Source organism: Ascaphus truei, chromosome 7, assembly GCF_040206685.1.
Source record: "Ascaphus truei isolate aAscTru1 chromosome 7, aAscTru1.hap1, whole genome shotgun sequence".
NCBI classification, from domain to species: Eukaryota; Metazoa; Chordata; class Amphibia; order Anura; family Ascaphidae; genus Ascaphus; species Ascaphus truei.
The window spans coordinates 31465391-31481797 of record NC_134489.1 but is presented as its reverse complement, the minus strand read 5'-3'; positions in this window follow the sequence as shown (position 1 = coordinate 31481797).

The window sequence follows — 16407 nt, the reverse complement described above, 5'->3', positions numbered from 1 at the left end:
CTTACCTGCTATACTCCACCGTGTATACTATATGTGCACCCACCTGATGTACCTACCTGTGTATATTGTGTGATTAAGACTATTATCACACTCACTTGGTGTACCAACCTGTGTATATTGTGTGATTAAGACTACTATCACACATACCACTACCCGGAACGTGTATATATTCAGCCACTAGTGGCTGTGTCTGCGTTTGAACACTACACTCACAGATTCCAATGGGGTTTTGATACCACCAAGCTGTAACCCGCACATATCATCAGGGATATCAGCTTACACTCCAACGTGAGACCTGGCACATATATTTTACTTTCGCTGCGCTTTTTTGGCTCACATGAGTCTCACTTATTTTGGTATTTAGCGTCTGTATTTTAACCTTGAGTCAAGACTCTAATAAAGTCTTTTAACGTGCACAATTCACTCATCACTATATACACCCTATTCCTGTCCCCTGTATATTGTGCATCTGCAGAGTGCTCTCCATTGGGGTTCTATTCTACCCACAGTATCAATTCTGTGGGCTCCTGTACAGAGAGCACGCCACTGATGCTCCAGACAGAGTATGGACAGGTAGGAGAAAGCTAGTCAAACCCAGGGAGTATAGGCAGCAGTTATTGCAGGTAGCCCACTCCATCCCACTAGCAGGACATCAGGGGTACGCCCGCACAGAACCCAGCTATTGCAGCATTTTTACTGGCCGGGGACATCTACAGCAGTGGCAGATTTTTGCCGCTCCTGTGATGCCTGCCAGTGAGTAGGCAAATCGGGCGACCATGTGAAGGTCCCCCTGAAGCCACTGCCGGTGATCGTTGAGCCTTTCTAGACGGTAGCCGTAGACATATTGGGACCCCTCCTGGTCCCTAGCAGGATGAGGAAGCACTACATTGGTTTATTTTGTGACCCGGTACCCTGAGGCTGTGGCACTTTCATCCATTGAGGCTAGAAAGTTGGCAGAAGCTTTGATTTTTACTAGTGTAAGGTTCCCTAGTGAGATCCTAACCGGTCAAGGGGCGTAATTCATGTCTGAATTGCTCCAGTGTCTCGGCTACGTGTGTGGTGACAGCCCTCCGTACTGCACCCTACCACCCCCAGACAAATGGACTGTGTGAGCAGTTCAATGGCAGCCTGAAGCAGATGCTGCAAGCCTTTGTAGAAGTAGCACAGAAAGACTTGGAGATTCATTTACAGCACTTGCTGTTTGCGTACCAAGAGGTACCGCAAGAGTCTACCGGGATCTCATCTTTTGAGCTTCTATATGGTCGCAGGGTCCGGGGACCGCTTGACCTGCTCCATAGGGCAGGGGTGCGCAAACTGGCTCCCCTGTTTGGGGAAAGGCCACGAACTGCAGATTGACCAAAGCAGAATCTTATGGAATGGAGTCAAGTAAGTATTATTATACAGCTCTCATTATATTAAGGTGTTAACTGTATTTGAAGAAACTTACAGTATTGCTGCTTCATGATTTACTGTAAGTACAGGTCTGTATTTATACTGCAAATTCATAAATAAAATCATTGTCATTTATAATAAGTTGTACTATATATGTGCACTTACACAAGCTTAAAAAATTACCTGCACGAAACGTTCTGTTATCTCCGTCACTTCTCCACCCCTTTAGTGTGTCCAAAGTAGTGTTGAGCAGCAGGGAACCTGTTTCTGACATCAATTAAAAGGAGTTATCTATAAGGGTTAAGACTAAAAACTAAAGGTGAGATTCATGAGCTCTGGTAGAGTTATCAGAACTAGATCCTGCGTTAAATGCCATTCATGTCAATGGCAGTTTATGCGGACGGAGCTCAGGGAATTCCAGCTATAGAAATATATAAGGATATACAGTATAATCCGAGGCCCAGAAGCATGAAGCTCCGTTACTCTATTTAACGTAATGTTAATAAAAATTATGGAGGAGGCGTTGATGCAAACCCAGAGTAAGCACCGGGAAGAGGTGAAGGCCCTGAGAGGGGACTGGCAGCATCAGATTGAAGAGCTGCAAACGCAGGTTGCTGAGCGCAAGATACAGCTCGCCGAGCGGGAGAAGGTGACCGTCCGACAGGTGGCTTGCCTGATATTGCACCATGAAACCGAGATGGCTGTTATCCACAAGCGGCTGGACTACACGACCAATGAGGGGGCCCGGCTACAGCTGGAGCTAGACAAGGTCCGGGAGGAGCACCAGCAGCTGCAGGTCCAGAATAAAGAAAGAGAGACAGATTTAAGCCTTGCTCTGAGTCTGCTAGGAGACGTAGAATCGCGACTCAATTCTAATGAAGATGAACTAGCAGCCACACTGAGTGAAAGAAGAAAGGCAGAAGGACTGCTTCAAGACCTGAGGAAGGACCTGGAGTCTGAGTGTGCTGGCCACAAGATGGTGGAGAAACAAAAGTGTGACCTGGTCAAGGAGCTTGAGGCTCTGAAGACTGAGCGGGACGCTACGTTGGACTCTACGGCTGACCAGCAGGAGGTTTCTCAGATGAAGCTGGAGGAAAAGCTTGCAACCCCAAGACAGACGTTTGGGTTACTGAAGCAGTCCAAGGAAAAGGTGGCGGTAGAGATAAAACAAAGTGGATTCCTTGCCATGAGGGCAGCCACTGTGAAGAGACAGCCGCGAATGAGATGGAAGTGTGCCCGTGATCATAAGGGGAGAAAGACCGCACAGATAGTCCAGCAAATCTCCCAACAGAGTAAGTTAAAGAGTCAAGACAGAAAGGCCCAAGCCTATGAGTCTGCTGACCGTAAAAGGGAGGTGCCATGGGGTGTACTTCGGGTTAAAAGGAATCCCGACCAAGTTGAAGTACTGAAGATAAATGGTGTGAAACCCAGCACTGAAGGTACACTGAGGAAGAAAGGTCCAAAAGAGAAGGCCAAACAGTCACTGGCGAGTGTATGCAATGAGCTGACCGAGGTCAATGCTCTTCTACAGGATAAGGGAGACTCTGAGCACAAGAGGACAAGGACAACAATGCATCTTCAGGATTTACAGATCAAGGTCACAGCGAGGCGTAGAGTCCTGGCAGAGAGAGCTAATAGACAGCAGGATGCTCAGGAACCTTGTCAAGAAGAGATACAACAAAAGCGGAGCATCAACCTTAAACTGAAACTGGCACAAGACAAAGAGATAGGGAGGTACCAGTCTTCAGACCCAGGTGGCCTGGTAATTACCCCAAAAATAAAATGCCTAAATTGGAAGGCAAGAAAAAAAAAAAAAGGGGGAGGGAAGGGCCGACGTCAGACATTTTCGACGAAGATGCTGGTGCACGGGAATGGTGCACGGGCCGCTCCACAGGACAATGTTTTGCTGGGGAGAAGGATATGTGACAGAGTCACTGACTCAGTAGGCTGGAATAGTGAATGGAGAGACGCTGCAGCCAGTTCACAGAGTGTTAATCTCCTCAGACAGAAAGAAGCACACGTGCAGCCTAATTAAACAGGGGCTGAACTATCACTGAAACAAGTGCTTTAAAAAGCAGGAAGTTGCTCACACAAGGTGAGCTTGTTTTTCCACAGGAAGGTGGAGAGAACTCTCCCAGCTTGGAAGCCGTAGCAGCTGTTGCTGCTCTGGTCCCCCAGTGCTGCGAGGAGCTAGGCTGCTGGGACCAGCTGGGACCCCAACCCAGGATAAAGATACAGATTTCTGCGAGGCTGGACACAGCCTGCTCCCTGGAACCGTGTTCCTGTTTGCTGTTGGAGCTGCAAAACAGATAAGACTTTATTCTTATTATGCTTATTGGTTATCGTTTGTGTAGCATGTTTTGGGCATGACCAGATTAGCTGGCTGTCCTGTTAGTAAGGGCTCAAGAAGTGAGTTAGTGTCCCTAACGGGACTAGGCTTTAATTTGCAAGAAAGTAGTTTCTTAAAGGGACAGTGCACCCGTACTTATTTTGGTTGTGGCTAATAAACCACTAGTGTTTAAAGTTTCCCATCGTGTCAAGCGTCTTACTGACCCCGCCGCGAGGACGTCCTGCCACAATATATATGGAACAAGTAATGAAATAATATTATTACCATATTTAGGGGACTCCTGCGTGAAACACAATGCAGGTGTACGCCTACAGAGTCCACTGTCCGCAGCTCAGAAACCCTTTGGGGAACCTTTCCTTGTTCCCAAGAGAATGTGACAGAAAACAAGAAACAAGGGGAGCGCGGGTGATATCTATTCACCCGCGCTCCCCCTGTGTCTTGTTTGCTGTCATATAAATAAATATACTAGATATTTCTTAATGCTTTTTAAGATTTTCGCATATATTCTCACTCCTATGGACAGAAATAATCCTTTTCCCCCATTAAAAATGTGATCGCAGATACAATACTAACACTTGAGTCCCAAATCAGTAACCTCACCAACCTTTCCACTGAAACATTGACATATGTCTAATGACCCCCATATACACCTGTATATTTCATTGTCTAATTCACCCGCGCTCCCCCTGTGTCTTGTTTGCTGTCATATAAATAAATATACTAGATATTTCTTAATGCTTTTTAAGATTTTCGCATATATTCTCACTCCTATGGACAGAAATAATCCTTTTCCCCATTAAAAATGTGATCGCAGATACAATACTAACACTTGAGTCCCAAATCAGTAACCTCACCAACCTTTCCACTGAAACATTGACATATGTCTAATGACCCCCATATACACCTGTATATTTCATTGTCTAATACCTAAGCTTGATTTTGCTGAGTTTTTTCACTTTATCTATTCATTATGTGTTTTGTCTCCTGAGACAATTAACTGTTAATTCAAGTATGTAATAATATATAATTATACTATTAGCTTTACACCAGCAATTTACAGATGTTACAGCTAACATTTTGTTCAGCTGTGGGAATGTTGGCAGGGGCGCGGCGGAAGCATCACGAAGCTGGTTCGCCCACATTGGCTGAACCAGTTCACGTGGCGTCTCATGGCAGCCCCCTGAGAAGACAAAATTGATTGTCTTATCAAACCGCTGCCATGTTAACGCAGGCTGGCACGCAGGCACTTCCCAAGCACTATAGCCAAGTACTGAATTGAGCCTGAAGTGCGCGCGCACACAAGCGCGTGCACATAGCGCCACCGCTATAAGCTCAGCCTTACAAGGAAAGGAATCACGGGAAAGAATCATCCATTTACATGACAATAAATCTATTTAATAAAGTTTTAAGATTTCCACCACTATATTATGACAATGTAAGGGTTGGAGGTGGCCTTTGAACACATTTTCTTATACCAGTGCCATGAAACCATAGATTGAATAAATTACAGATGCAGCCTCATTGCTCTTCTTTGGGGAGAAGTGTTGGGGTGTCTCAATATGTTGACACAGCATGCCCATCGTGTGCTATGGAAACTCTGTGATATACATGTACTGTACAGTAGCTATTCAGGGATAGGCTGTGCTATAAACTGTACATACAGTATTACCGCGCTCCTCCCTATAGAAGTTTGCTGCTGGTAAAAAGATAGGCCTTACATATAGAAAAACAAAAAGAATGATTCCTGCGCTTCTATTGATATATAATACACCTCAGTGTCAGTTTGCACATCACCCTCCATTGAAGAGTAGGTGAATGTGTAAGGATGACAGAAAGAAATATGTGTAAGTTTTATTATATTGACACCAGGGAATTTGTGCACTCACAGTTTACGTCTATAGAAAGGTAACTATGATACTGGCTTTGGCCAGATTTTATTTAACCCCTTCAGGGCTTTCTCACATTTTTCACTAGTCCATGGGACAATAATTACATATATTCAGTGTAGGTACCAGCAAATTTGGTTATGCCTTGTCGGGCCTGCAGGCTTATAATGCTTTGGCCAAAGGGTTTTACTAAATAACCCTTATTCATGAGATCACTATTTTATATGCTGTGTTATCACTAGGGTTGGGAGAACCTGTAGGAATCAGTTTAGCGGATTTCCGTCACGTATTTTACCAAAATCTGATCTGCACCCCAGAATCTGAAGGCAGATTGGGCACTAAAACCTCGGTCCGAATACCTCAGCATCTGCTTCCGGATTTTGAGAGTGAGAATTCGAATTCCAGTGAAAATGTTGCCCATCTTTAGTTATCACAGTAGGGACAATAACAGCAGCCGCATGTGTAAAATATTATTCATTGCACTGTATTTTACAATGCTTCTGTTATTTTAATGCAATGCAAGGTTTGGCGGTGTTGCTAGATTATGTAAATACTCAGCATCCGATGTGGATTTATTACTAAACTGCACTTTTCCTCAACACAGTGGTATGATTTAATAAAAGAGACAAATGTTTCTAAGCCTCTACAGTAGAACAAAGCTAAATCCTTGCAATATCAATCACAATAAAGAGAACAAGTCACCTATTTATCCTACAGGAATTTCTTCCATTCTAACAACATACAGTATAACAATATCTGCTTCTCTCCAAGAAGAATGTGCTTACTCAGCCAATCAAAACGGTCACAATTAGTAAAACCATAATTTTAGTCTTGTCCCCACAAGGATGCTCTTAATCATGGGTTGCTATTGTAAAGTTTTTAATTATAATGATTTCAACGAATAACAGGGGTCACACTATTAATGTCTTTTAAAAATATATATAATTATAGCTTTCAAGCAGCCTCAACATCCTTCTCTGTTTGAGGAAAGCTGGGCTTATATAAAGGCACTGCAAACCATCCCCTTCACTAGAGCTTTGAGCTGTGCAGGTATTGTTTAGGTACAGTATTATACTGTAGGACCAGTTACTAGAACACAGAAGCTTACTAAGTACAGTATATTAACAGTAGGGACGCACATTACTAAGACGTTAGATAAACTGAGTCTGATTGTTTAGATTAAGGTGTAATCTGTGTATTATTCAAGCTTTAGCCTATTTGAGATATTTCTAGCAATAAGCCTGTCTAATTATATGGAGTAAGATCATGAAGGATTCTGCTCCTCTTTGCAGGGTAAGTAGCTACAGTATTTGCAGTGTTGATTTGTCCAAGGGCTAATTGTTTGACAGTATGGAAATGAAAACAAATTTGTGGGAGAAATGTGTATATCTGATTACATTATGTTTAAAATAATATGGTACCTGTATTTAAAAGCAAATTACAAACAAGATATTTATACATATGATACAATTTTCAAAATACATTAAGGTAATAGTACATCAAATATTTTCTGTGTAAAATTCATAATATGTCCTTATTTATCACAAACAAGAACATTGATTGAATGCAGAAAGTACAATTAAAAGTAAGTGAATTATGTATTTCAAGAAAGAAGAAGAGTTTTCAGTGACTTAAAGGTTGGCAGAAGGCGAGGACAATTATAAGAACTGATTATACTCATTTCAGGAGTTAATACAATGTTTGCATGATCTGGTGGGATCAAAAACATAACATATTTGATGAATGGAAGGTCTCCAGGAGGTAAGAAGAATGGACCAATGTTTCTTATCTTACTTGCATCAAACTGGACAGCAGATCAGTGGTAGAGATGCAGAAACAAATATCTGACTCCTAGATTCTAGTCCGTGTGTTGATAAAAACATTCATTGACTAACTGATAAACTTCTTATTCCAGAACAAGATGCGGCTGCCTGCATGCTCCCTCCCATTTTGCCTTCTGCGTGTCTTCTTGCTGCTGCTGTTGTGGTGCTGTGACGGTGTCTGTGGAACATCAGTGAAAGGGTGTAAACTTTCTAATGCTGACATTGCTGGCTACTCTGCGGCTGGAGACATCACACTGGGGGGACTCTTTGCTGTCCACTTGAATGTACAATACCCAAAAATAACATTCAGAGAACAGCCACGGCCTCTTCAATGCCGCACGTGAGTTGTTCTGTTTGGACTCCTTATTTACTGTAGTACTGGGAGACAAAGTGGCTGAGTTTGATTGGGGGAACCTGGTTCAAATAAAATCCCACTGTCAGCTCCTTGTAACCTTGGGCAAGTCCCGTTATCTCTGTGTCTCAATATCTCAGATTGTTAGCTCATCAGCAAAGGAAGAGTGTCTGTAAAATTCCTATCTGCTGCCTAGTGTGCACTATATTGTAATTGTGAAGCGCTTTGAGTCCCTTTTGGAGAAAAGTTATTATTACTGTACTGTGCTTATTAATACATATATGTAACTGTATAATGAACTATAATTGCTGAAACTTAGAAGGGTTTGATTTCCTCTGGCGACTTCCTTTCATATGATATCCTGTGTGTTCAACATGAGTTTGACAGGCAAACCCCCTCCCATCCTCTCTTTTATACGTTATATATATTCTGATAAGCAGAATGTGGGATACGATTAGAGGAAACAATTCACAGACAAACACTATCCCTTTAAGAAATTGATTTTGTGCTTAATTTCTAAAGGAACAAATGCAGCTATATCTTAGCATTAATCAGAGTTACGTGTGTTTCAAGAAAAAAAGGGACAAGAAAAAAAGGGGGGATGGGGGAGCACTGGTGGAAGGCTGGTGTATAACCTAAATTGGTTGTATAATGCTCTATGGCAATGTGGAGGGTTTTGTAGGTGTAAAATAGTTTTTAACACTCACACGGCCTTGTGCAAATGCTGTCGCATCAAGTTATCTTTTGGACTCCCTTTTCTTTTTTCTTTCTTCTTTCGTCTCCTTTCTGTCTTCTGGATTTTTTCGCCGCCTTGCGTCTGCGTTCTTCTTATCCTTCTTCTTTGATGTTTGTCTCACCCTCGGAATAAATATATACACAAAATATGTGAGCAGTCTGTGATTGTATCAGGAAGGTATCTGGATATACAATAGGAAAAAATAAAACACTCACACGGGATTATTTATTTTTTTAATTATTTTTTCCTATTGTATATCCAGATACCTTCCTGATACAATCACAGACTGCTCACATATATCAAAGAAGAAGGAGAAGAAGAACGCAGACGCAAGGCGGCGAAAGAATCCAGAAGACAGAAAGGAGACGAAAGAAGAAAGAAAAAAGAAAAAAGAAAAAAGAAAAGGGAGTCCAAAAGATACCTTGATGCGACAGCATTCGCACAAGGCCGTGTGAGTGTTAAAAACCATTTTACACCTACAAAACCCTCCACATTGCCATAGAGCATTATACAACCAATTTAGGTTATACACCAGCCTTCCACCAGTGCTCCCCCATCCCCCCTTTTTTTCTTGTCTCTTTTGTTGAAGGAACCTGGGTAGATCCTTTATTGGGGTCTTTTGAGTCACAGGCGGAAAAGAAGCAGAGGGATACCTTGCCCACTACCAAGGTTGCTATATCACCCATATTCCATACTTACCATCCCCATAGGTAGCGCCCTTGTTTTTGTTCTCTATTTACGTGTGGTTCAGGAAGGCAATTAGATTCTCTTTTTATATATATAAAATGCAGTTTTTGGTCTCTTACCCGGGATTGAACCTTTGTGAATAACGTTTTTCGGTTCTTAATGCAATGCCCCTTCCAATGTAGTATTATTCACTCCCCATATTCTTGCCCATTTCAATCACCCAATTATATGTGACAGTGTAAAGTACAAAAAATGGGGGGTGCGCCGAGCACGCGCGTTGTAAGTGAAACTTACTGTGTTTTGTCACTGAAATTGTATTTTCTTAGTGATGTTCTTGATAGAATAAAAGACTGTTGTGAGTATAATATATTTTATTTAGTTTAGGCCACAAATTTCCACAGAATCATTTGTAATACATGATACAATTGACATGATAACTAAAGTAAGATACATATATTGTGGATTGTAAAGTATCTAAATGGCATTGAAAGACTGCATCAATTGTCAAACCTGATATTGTAGTTGGAATGGATGGATTGGTGTTCAGAGTTAAATTTAATGTTTGCATGAATGTAATGATTGGCAGTGCTTCTTCAGAGTTAAAATGCTACAAAAGCCAGTTGAAGTGGATAGTGGGAGAAATGCGGCAGGAATATATTAAACATAGGGAGGAAGCACTTTGAAATTCACCATAACTCCTATTCTGGGGAACACGCCTTCAGAGGGATTGAACATTTAAAGTGACATTGCAGGCGTGGAAACAGAGCCCAAGATTTAGCCCAAAGTTAGACTGTCTGGATTCATAGACTGAAGCCATATGCCAGTCAATGGTTAACATACAAAAAACAATCAGAAACAAGATACAATGCATTCCAAACAATCACAAAATAAAAACTAATTAAGAAGTAAACAGAACAAAAGTACCACCAATCAAAGTTTACACAAAGTTTTGGTGGTGTTTTAAATAGTTTATTTCTGGCTTTTGATTGGTGTTTGCTTTTTAATGTTGGATTCTTTTTTTGCTTTTGATTTTGAATGATGTAATTTATTTGGATATTTATTTTATTTATTCATACATTTGTGTTGGTGTTTTAATAGTTTATTCTTGTCTTTATTTTGGATTGGATTCATTGATTGGTGGTAATTTAGTTCTGTTTACTTCTTTATTTTGTTTAATTTGGTGATTAGTTTGATTGCTTTGGGTATTGTTTCTGATTGTTTTTTGTATGTTGACCATTGACTGGCATACTGTTAAATAATGCCCATATTATATGGGCATTATGTACCCACTGTGCCATTCAATTGTTTTATTGGCATTATTTGTGTTGATTTTGCAATGTCATGTGTTTTATTTGGTCCAGGTTTTTTATCCCTTCATCATTTATTGATATAGTGGTAAATCATACTCATATTAAATGACCATGATGTACCCACTGTACCAATGAATGGGTGAAGGGTGGGGGTAGTTGCTTGGAGTGGGTGGTTAGGCCTCCCGGGTGGGTAGCGGCCAGGGTGGGTTAACCCCTTAATTATTAAAGCAGTTACTAACCACTAAGGTGATTAAGGGGTTAGGGGACATTAGATTGTATTTGTTATGTTCTGTATTGTTTATGGCAACGGAGGACATGGGCGGGTATGAGGATGAGGATGGCCTTCATCGTGACAGGCTGGCAGGGTTGAGTACAAAATGTATTAACTTTATTTATGCTGCTTAATGTTGTATTTTAAATGGGCAAATGCACTATTATCCATATCTGGATAATAGTAATTTTGTCCATTACTGTATCTGTTATGAGGGAGGGGGGGGGAGGGGGTGTATTTATTTAAAAGTATTGGCGTTTGTGTTTTTTTGGGGCACACGATTGGTAACGCAGGCCAACGGGGACCCCCGGAAACCCGCGGGTATCACCCGGGGACCCCAGCCGGCCTGTTGTATTAAAGGTGTACTGAAAAAAAGGTAAACAATGATTTTATTAATGTCTCTATCTTGGCGTAACAATCTGGCGTGTTTTTTAAGTACGATTCACTTATCACTGCTTAGTGAATCGCGCTTACTGGCTGTTTTTTGCCTGATCGCACTGGTTTTTTTTCACAGAGGTTTTTTTGTCTTGAAAAATGCCTTTTAAGACCAATAAAACTGCTTTATCACTGCTTTGTAAATCGCGCTGAGCGCAATATTGTGCCGTGAAGGCACTTATCGGTCTTAAAAGCAGTTTTCACTGCTTAGTGAATCGCCCCCTATTAGTCCAGGTGGTCTAAATTCTGACTTAGACATTGGAGCATTGCTTTAATATAAGCCTACCCTGCCACATTTCTCCCACTGGCGTCTGGTCAGCTGCTTGCCTCTGAGTGTTGATCTCACAATATAGGGTACTCTTAGGATTGTTTCTGACACTTAGGAGGTACATAAAAGGTGTTTTTATTTCCAGGGTTTAAGGGAAGTACCATTGATCTATTGATCATTGGGAACAGGCCTAAAGAAGGGGCTGACTCCCAAAACATTGCCCCCCTTATTTCCCCTTTTTCATTTTCTCTCCCCTTTCCTTGTCTGCCCATACCCTCCCCTTGCCCCCCCTCCCCCCCACCTTCCCTTACCCTGTTCCTTCCCCCTCCTTATGCTGCATTCCCTTGTGATATTTTGTCACGTGTATGACCTATTATAATTCCGGTATTTTCAGTTCATAATCAAAATTTATTTGGTATATTCCAACAACATCCCATTTTTTGGAGTGGTGTCATCTTCACTGTATTTCATTTCAATAGAGCTGTTTAGCACAAAAAATGAGGGTGAAATTGACATTTCAAACAAATTTGTCAAATTAAGAGAGACGTTTTTACCTGAAACACTCATACTGTATATACAATATATACGTTACAGAACCTGGGAAATGTGTTAATTTTAATTATCTTAATATACTTTGCATATTCAAATTTGTTATTTTCCCAGATATCTCAGATGTGCTCACAGGAACATCTCCATGTGTTGTATAAGTGTTCTGTGAGGTATATACATACATGGGTACTCAACCCAAATAAGTCTCTTTCTCTCCCAGGCATATAACAACAAATGGGTGATAAAGTTTCAGCATACATAGCTCTTAATCATTTGGATGCGATAGCTTAGCACAGTTTTGTGTATTTGGGCCTCCGTTTATCTATCAAAACCCATATTCCACGCAGTGTAGATCTTTGCTTGTGAACTTTATAGCACTTGCACTTTTTGCAAATTAAAAAAAATTGTAACTTTTTGTATGATCGGGACTTGAAAATAGAATTAATTAAAAAAATATAGAATTGCAAATAGCGTTCAAATAACAAAAAGCGAGAAATAGACAGATATAGATACAGTTACAGTATGGGGTGATACACATAGCAGGTACAAAAAATGACACTGACATTTTTAGAAGGTAATATTACTGTAGCTTTGGGGTGGTAAGGAAAGAAATGGGGAGGGAGAGAAGGGAAAGAGGGCAAATAAGTTAGAGAAGGAATGAAAGAGCGGGGAAATAGGAGGGAGAGAAAATATTCACCCCTATTATGTGATACTTTGGACCCCAAGCACAGCGTTATAAGGGGGTTGAGATTGTATTAATAATAATGAAATTAAAATGTTGACTGGATAGAAGTCTACAGATAAAAGCGGTGGTAAATATATACTACTGTAGCAGTTCTATGATTTATCATGTATATAGTTTGGCTTCTCTGCTCACAATGCTCAATTAAAAAACAAGTATGTGTGTCTAAAACACTGTCTTTGACTCTTTACTCAGACCACCCTCAGCTGCCTCCTCTTCTTCCACCATCTCATCTCAGGACTTTGCTGACTATTTTAAGGAAAAGGTGGAATCCATACGTCAGAACATCCCCTCTGTTTCCTCCTCCCATCCTACACCACTTCCTAACTCTCCTCCTGCCTTCCTTGAATCTTTTTCCGCTGTCTCGCAGGAGTATGTGTCACTGCTGATCTCCTCTTCTCCCTCTATCACCTGCCCTCTTGATTCCATTCCATCCCATCTCCTAAAACCTCTTGCTCCTACTATAATCCCTACACTCTCACACATTTTTTACTCCTCCTTCTACTCTAGTACCTTTCTCTCCTCCTTCAAACATGTAACAGTTATACCATTATTCAAAAACAGCAACCTTGAACCTACCTGTCTTTCTAACTATCGACCTGTCTCCCTCCTGTCTTTTGCCTCTAAACTCCTTGAGCATCTTGTATTCTCTCGTTTGCTCCATTTTCTCAACACCTATTCTCTCCTGGACCCTCTACAATCTGGCTTCCGAACTGCTCACTCCACTGAAACAGCCCTCACTAAAATAACCAATGACCTCCATGCTGCCAAAGATAGAGGTCATTACACTCTGCTCATATTACTCGACCTCTCTGCAGCATTTGACACCGTGGACCACCCTCTTCTCCTTCACATTCTCTGTACTCTTGGTATCGTAACAAACCTCTATCCTGGATCTCCTTCTACCTCTCCCATCATACTTTCAGTGTCTCTTTTGCTACCACCTCCTCCTCTATCGATCTCTCTGTGGGGTTACCCCAGGGCTCTGTCCTGGGATCTCTTCTCCTTTCTCTGTACTCACTTTATCTAGGTGACCCAATCACATATCTTGGGTTTAAATATCACCTCTATGCTGACGACACACAAATGTACTTTTCAACCCCTGACCTTACACCTGCTGTACAGACCAAAGTTTCTGAATGTCTCTCTGCGATATCATCCTCGATGGCCCAAAGCCGACTTAAACTTAACATGGCAAAAACAGAGCTCCTCATACTTCCTCCCAAACGTGGCCCAACTACTTCCTTCCAAATTACTGTTGGAAGTTCCATCATTCACACAGTAGCCCAAGCACGCTGCCTAGGGGTCACACACGACTCCTCTCTCACATAGTCCCCTGACATTCAAAAAGTATCTAAAACCTGTCGCCTTTTCCTCTGCAATATTACAGTACTAAAATATGCCTTTTCCTCTGTTACTCGAGTGCTAAAACTTTTAAAGGCTTTAAGTGCCGCCCCTCCTTTGTAACGCTAAACCAAATAACATGACACCACACAAGGTTGGAAGAAAAGGTCACAGCTTTATTTTAACACCTGCTGTTAAAATCTACCAGCCTGTCTGCCAGCCCAGCATGATCCATGCGAAGGGGGTGGGAGATACTTGCCCAGCAGCCAGCACTCCCTCCCCCCGCCCGTATCATGTGAATGGGGGGAAGATCCTTGCCCAGCAACCAGCAATTGGCCACGCTCCCTCCCCCCACCCAAAGCACAGTAAAATGGGAGGGTGAGATCCTTATCAGCCGATGTTGAGCTGCATTCCCTCCCCCTCCCGCCCCTAGGGTCAGCTTAGGCCTGGCTCCTAATCTGGCGCCCAGCTTTTAACCAGCGTTGATTGGGCATAGGCTGGCCCAGCCCTAATGCCTTTCTAGGGGCTCCAGCTGACAGACGGACCTTAAAGTCCTTGCCCGTTCTCCGTCTAATGAGCTTGGCTGGCGTGGCACCTCTGTCGCCCGAAGGCCCGTCTGCCGGTCACTGGCTACCCTGGGGCTGACACACCCATCCAAAGCTGCGACCTCTGACCTTACTCCTTACTTCTTCCCACAAAATCCCCTTGATGTTACCTAGGAACACCTCCAAACCCTTTGGCGATAAATGCACGCTGTCCCTTTGGTGCCAGCTGCGTCCTTGGCGTTAATCTCTCTGTGCTTAAGAGTTTTAACGCCGCAAAAGAGGATGAATTTGCCCATGGCCTTATTTACTTTCTTCCGAGCTTTCTCTTTCCCGATCCATTTCCCGGCCCCTTCCAAATTCACCTTGGAATAATTTCGGACCTAATGATCGTGACCTCACTCCACAGCGCCTTCAAGCGGGCGCATTCCTGCTGTAACCCATAAATCACCTCCAGTGTTTTGGTGTTGGCTAGGTCATTGCCCCTGAGGTGTAGCAAAATAACATCTGGTTTCACCTGAAATTCTGCTAGCGCCTTGTCCAGAGCCGACTGCAAGTCAAACAAGCACATTCCTCTCTTCCCAAACCAACGCAAATTCATCCTCTCCTCCGCAAAACCCAGCTGCTGGCCGCACCGCTGATCCTTCGCCTATTCATGTGCCCAATGGATGAAGGAATGACCCATGATCCATACTTCCAGTATTCTTGTGCATCTACCTACTGATGGTGCGAAAAACATGTTAATAATCTTGCGTCCACACATTGCTGTGCCCTTTGTCCCTGATGTAAGCCCTATAGGCACTGGACTTCCACCTGCCCAGTTTCTTGCTTTGCTCTGGAGTTAAGATGTTCTCAGCTGCAGCTGTAGCGGCACCGATTATGAAGGAATGGGTACCAAATACACTAGGATCCATCCCCTCAGCAGCCAGGCACCGCCTTAAAACCGCTTTGGAACTAGTACCTTGTGAGTGGCGTTGCATCCTGATGGATGAGGAAATTGCCCCCTACCTTGGGCCTATGCCTTGCGTAGCGCTTAATCAATGCCACTGGGCACAGACTTTCATTACGGTTCCTCGTGAGGTGGACCCACGCTCCTTTTCCTGCTTGGTTTAGACCTGTGAATTTTGCATGCCACTGACGTAGCATTGATAATCACGTTCGCGAAAAGCGAACCCACACCCTGGCTTGCTTTAGATGCTGCCACTAGTTCGCCGACCCTGATGTGACCCCCATCCCTCTTTCACCTCCCTAACTTTACCCTCTGTCGAGTGTTACCATTGGCGGTTGCTGAGGGGTGGTGCGGCTACTCTCAGCATTTTCTGCATCTCTCTGACAACCTTCAGTTTCCCCTGCATCTACCGTGAAAATGGCTGCACAACGTCAAATGATGCCCTGTTGCCATGGCTACCTGATGTCATGACATCACGTAGCATCTCGTTATCATGGCAACGTGGCATCATTTAACGCCGCACTACCATTTTCATGAAAGATGCAGGGGGAGACAATCAAGTTGGACAGAGAGACGCAGAAAATGCCGGGAGATGCCACACCACGCCGCCGGTAACACTCGACAGTGGGCAAAATGTACTCGCCCCTGGTGAGTGGGTTAGTGTATTTGTCGAGCTCTGTGTATTTATTAGTGCAATGACATGCTGAGGGACATGGGAGAAGCTACGATCCTCACCAGCAACATTTCCAGTCCCTCTGCACTGAGAAGAGT